General features: G+C 41.3%; 1 protein-coding gene across 1 annotated transcript in view; it reads right to left on the reverse strand.

Moving 5' to 3' along the window:
• Nucleotides 1-883: 883 nt before the first annotated feature.
• LOC109882231 (substance-P receptor-like) overlaps nt 884-5,579 on the reverse strand; it is a 35,712-nt gene continuing 31,016 nt past the window's right edge. Inside the window, exon 5 of the mRNA XM_020474332.2 lies at nt 884-5,579. This exon is cut by the window's right edge and continues 1,949 nt beyond it. The gene's annotated coding sequence lies outside the window, so the exon portion shown is untranslated.

Raw genomic sequence — 5,579 nt, forward strand, 5'->3', positions numbered from 1 at the left:
GACAATCAGAGCAGAACATCTGAAGAGAGACATACGGTACCATCTAAGGGCCCTCAGATCAAGTCCCTTCTTATGCACATCAAGATGAGACAGAGAAAGAAAGGAAGAACACAAGTACGAACATAGATCCACTTACACTGCATGATCACACGATAATGTATGATAATGAAAGATGTGCTTGATAAGGGAAAGCGGAACCCCTACCGCTCTCCACCACCTGCCACTCAGGGCTCTAAAGTGCAACCATTTTAGTCGCATATGCTCCTAGATATTTTGCTTTTCGACCTGACATTTAGTTTGGGAGCACCAGTGTGACCACGAAAATAAATCACCCCAGATAATAATTGTTGTGCCCTCGAGAAAAAAGCAAGTGAATATTAAGCCTACATGTAAAGAATATTAAAGAATGCATCAGTGATTTGTATTTCTTGCAACTTTCTGAACCGCAAACTAGGCACACCGACACTAATCACTGCACGGACGCTCAGGCCACTAGAGCCACACACACCTGTTCTCTGGGGAAGAATCTAGCTTCTAGTCTGTCTGTTGCCAGCCTCTCTCACATTTCTCTGTGAGTGGGGTGATAGGCTTCTGAGAAGAAGTGAGATAAGTGAATGAGGAAATCAGGATCTATTTATATGAGCTGCAGATCAGTCTGGCTTTCGAACAGAGAGGGTGATCCAGACGTGATAATCAGTCTCTGCATGGGTTTCTCTATACTCCCTCGTCGCCTTTTCTCCTCGGTCAGTCTCTCTGTCTCCATCTTCTCTATCACTCTCTTCATGCTGCCAATATCATTTTGTATCTCCTCGTTGCCTATTCTGTTCATCTGTCAACTTCACTTCTGTCTCCTAATGCATTCGCAACTGAGGCAATTCAAGGATCGGGCTGCGGTTAGCTCGCTCTACAACCAACACACTGCTCACAGAAACACCTTACAATGCTGTAAAAAGTATCATCAGGAACATTCAGGTATGTCATATTTTTATATTTTCCTTGAAATAGGATAGATTGTTACAGTCAGATGATTCTTAAATAGACTGCTTCCCGAAAGCCAAGCCCATGTCTGAGATTTGCACTCTATTCCCTTTATAGAGCTCTGCGTTTGACCAGGGCACATATGGCTGCCATATGGAACGTATCCCAATTTACGGATAAATTACATGGCCTGTGAGTCACTGCTGTTCTGGCAGGTCTACAGAAACGTGGACAGACGCACTCTGTCCAGACCCGTGCAGTTGGACTGGTGTTTAATACGCACAGACTGCCCTCTGCTCTCCTTTTACAGACCAAAAAACAAAGGTCCAGTCCAAACACAAACACACTTACTCTGACACAGGACTCTCCACTCGCCGATCCCTCTCCTCCCCCTCTTCTCTCCCTCTTCTCTCCCTCCTCTCTCCTTTTATCTGTGTGGTGAGGTCTCTACTGGAGGTCAGGAATTATTGTTGTCTGTGTTGTTTTAGTAATTCCCCAACATTATTTGGGGGGGGGGGTTTAAGTGTAAACTTTTTCTACACTTAAACATTGTTTAGATTCTTTGTTTGAAGTCATACTAAATACTATAGGCTACAATATTCTCGACAAACTGATGTTAGATTAAAATAGTAGCTATAATATGAGCAAACGTATTCAAAACATTAACACGATATTGAGATTTGCATGAAAACAACAAACAACAAAGCTATGTGTTAAAAGGCTAAAGAATCCCCAGAAAACACCTGAATATGTACATCAGAGATAGTGGGTTTAGTGTAAAGCAATACGAACACTGTAAATACCTTTGCTCTTTTTACATTTTTCTTTACTGAAGAATCCTGAAGAATCCTGCTAAAATAAATATCTTGACACGACTGCAATAAGTGCGTTCACAATGTCGACGTAAATCTCTCAACAAGAGTAACAAATACATATGAAATACACATGTCTGAAATAACACATAATAACACTTATGAAAGCATAACCCGAGAGAGTAAGTGGTGTAACAGAGGTGGTTTGGGATAGTTGCTGATAATGGCCAATGCAGGGGTCTCAGTCAGGTAGAGGATATAATGTGGAAACTGGACAGTAATACATGCTGCTCTGTTGAAAACAGAGATCTTCCACCAGGGATGCTGCATACTGGGCTAATAGTTCAGTCCTTCAGGGTAATTGTCTGACAGTGTTCAGAAATGTTCAACAGTGCCTCAGACAAGTCAGCAGCAGGACAAGTGAAGTCCATTTGATAGATCAGTGCAATAAAAACAACAAAGTTGTTTTGTTCAATGGTTCATCTTACGTTTCTCCCATCCTGGTCTCAGACTAGATGTAACATAGTGCATGTAAATCCAGGACACTAAAATTAGTATGATATGTTTGGTATGGTTCAGTGGAGGCTGGTGGGATGGGCTATAGGAGGATGAGCTCATTGCAATGGCTGGAATGGTATAAATTAAATGGAGTTTAACATGTTGTTTCAATATGTTTGACACCGTTCCATTAATTCCATTCCAGTCATTACAATCAGCCTGTCCTCCTATAGCTCCTCCCACAAGACTCCACTGGTATGGTTACATAAGACAAAAGGTTAAGGTTACTCAAGGTTACTTAAGGCAAAAATAACGCAAATGTCTAGCAAACCAAAAGTTGCGTATTCGAATCTCATCATGGACAACGTAAGCATTTGAGCTAATTAGTAACTTTGCAACTACATCCTTTCAACTACTTAGCATGTTAGCTAACCTTTCTCCTAACCCTAACCTTAACCCTTTAACCTAACTCCTAAACCGTAACCCTATAACCTAACTCCTAACCCTAACCACTCACCCATAGCCTAGCAAACATTAGCCACCTAGCTAATGTTTGAATTAGCCACCTAGCCACCTAGCTAATGATAGCCACAACAAATTGGAAATCGTAACATATCATACATATTACAAATTCTTAATATATTGTATGAATTGCAATGGGTAACTTGTAACAATTGTAATTCATAACATATCACACGAAATGGATAATGGAAGTCCACAAATTAATACATACATACGAACATACATACGTAACATATTATGCTAAATGGAGTGTCTCGTATAGAATAATACGAAATGCTCTGAGACCAAGTTGCAGCATTTCTCCCTCCAGCTGCTTGTAAACCACATCAGCTGCAATAGTTGGATATGTTCAATTGCTTTCATGTGCTGTTTAGCGTGACAGATGTATTCAAAACAAAATGTACAACAGAGACCAACACAGACCACACAAGCCAAGCCATATGGAGTAGCAGTAAATGAGTAAGTGTTTGTAACGTTGCAGCATGGCAGGGGTAGGCAACTAGATTCAGCCGTGGGACAATTTTTGCCGAAGCGTATGGTTGGAGGGCCGGAACCTAATAATAATAATCTGTATTCTGCAAATTGACCACAACTAAGCCCCAAAAGAGGTTGTATTTGAAAATAGCATTCATTTCATATCTTAATTGTGGGGGGAAATCACTTGTGGACAGGTTTTGGCCCGTGGCTCACCTGTTGCCGACCCCTGCAGTATGAGTTCATCTGGTATGCTTAACAATGACATTTCAAAGAAACAACAAAGTTATACAGAGAACCAACCAAACATAACTGTACTATGTACAAGGAGGTCCACACAAGAGATTAACTGATCCTTCAGCACTGTATCAGAGAGCATTGTGTGTGGCACCCTATTCCCTATGAGCCCTGGACAAAAGAAATGCACTATATAGGGAATAGGGTGCCATTTGGGGCGCAACTGTGACTGTGGTAAACTACAAGCAGTGTGTGAGCTGCTGTCCAGCAGTACTGCTGTAATCTTTGCTAACCCAGAAGTAAAATCTCACGTGATTTGGTCAGCTGCTTTATAAACTTCTGTGTTCGTACGTGTTCGAAATGGAGAGATCCGGCAAAAACAGTCTCCACCCTCGCAAAAGCAAGCTCTCTGTCTTTGCCCAATCCTGATATGTCCAAATGACCAGTGACGAAAAACTGGAACTGATGCTGCTCGGCTCCCACCCATCCCATTCAGTCCTGGCAGATTCTCTTGATCTAAACGCATCAAAGCAGTAGCCACTCAGATCACTGTAGCAGAGATAAGCACACCTCATGGTGCGTTGCACCAGCCAGAATCCATCATGTAGATGGTAGGCTCATACATACAGGTAAGTGAAAAACACATCACATCATTAAGGCAAAGGAGAGATCTGCTCTTTTTACCCTGTGTGTGTGTGTGTGTTTGTGTGTGTGTGTGTGTGTGTGTGTGTGTGTGTGTGTGTCTGTTTGTGTGCATTTGTGTGCATGGATGTGTCTGTATGTGCCTATGTGCATTTGTGTCTTTGTGTGTGTGCTTCTTTCTGTATGTGTGTGTACAGCTGTTCTGTCTCATTCCATTCCGTCTCTCTCCCCTTGTGGGTAATTAGTGTGATTGGAGAGAGATGGCGTTGATGAGGACATTCACCCAGTTGAGTAGACAGCATGGCGCCAGCTCTCTCCCAACCCACGGGAACAAGGCCAGCCTATTGTCTCCATCACTGCAGTGATCAAAACCAACACTGCTTTCTGAAATAAGCAACCATACATCCTGCAACATAGTCAATTAACAAATATTTTTTGAATGAGGTTGAGTACACATTCAGCTGCCTCTCTTTGGCATAATCTTCTCTTGAACCTGCCATCTGAAAATTAAAAACATTCTATTGAATTTAGACATTGAGTGTTTGGTCTATTTTTGTTTTCAGTATTCAGTTCAACTGTATGGGAGCTACCGACCTTTTGGTTTAGGAGGGATGCCTTTTTGGCTAAACTAGTGTCTGCCTGAGAGGGTTTGTTTGGAGAGAAAAATAGGCTATCTGGTTCCCCATGTTAAATGAATCAGTTGCAAGGCGTGTTTCTTGAGGAGAAATGCAATGTCTGAGTGAATCCTGTCCTCTTCCTTACAGACTGTATCCACTGAGACGTGTGTCTCTCTCTCTCTCTCACACACACACACACACACACCATTAAATCTGAATGAATCTTAGAAGTCTACCAGACACAGTAACATAGGAGTGGCAAGGCAGAAAGATTAGGTATCTAATTACAACGGGATAGGAAGATATTCTACACCTCTAATGATTTACGTTTTTGAATTCAGTACTACCCAGATTCAGATTCAAAACAACATCCTGGTACTTTGCCAACCAGGAAAGGTAGAGGAGGACCGATAAAATCAAACTCTCTCTGTGGTGAACAGAAGCTAGCGGTATCAAAGGAGCAGATTCTGTTGGTTTCTGAAGCCATTGTGGTATGTTGAATTTATTGTCTTCCTAGAAATTTGGCTCTAGGGTTTTAATCGTTTGGGCAATAAGCTTAGCCCATTTCTGAAAGCTAATACTCTCCGGAACATGCATGACAGAAGACTGTGTTAGCCCACATAGGCATATGTTCAGGAAGTTAATGTAAAGGATGAATGCAGTACTGTATCTACCATATTGACACTGAATATAAATATAGAATATGGAACTAAATTGAAATTTAATTTGAAAACTTAATGCAATATTCATTCAATTCCGTTTCAAATCTCTAATAGAATTTGAATTGATGAATTCAATT

Source organism: Oncorhynchus kisutch, linkage group LG3 (assembly GCF_002021735.2).
Source record: "Oncorhynchus kisutch isolate 150728-3 linkage group LG3, Okis_V2, whole genome shotgun sequence".
NCBI classification, from domain to species: domain Eukaryota; kingdom Metazoa; phylum Chordata; class Actinopteri; order Salmoniformes; family Salmonidae; genus Oncorhynchus; species Oncorhynchus kisutch.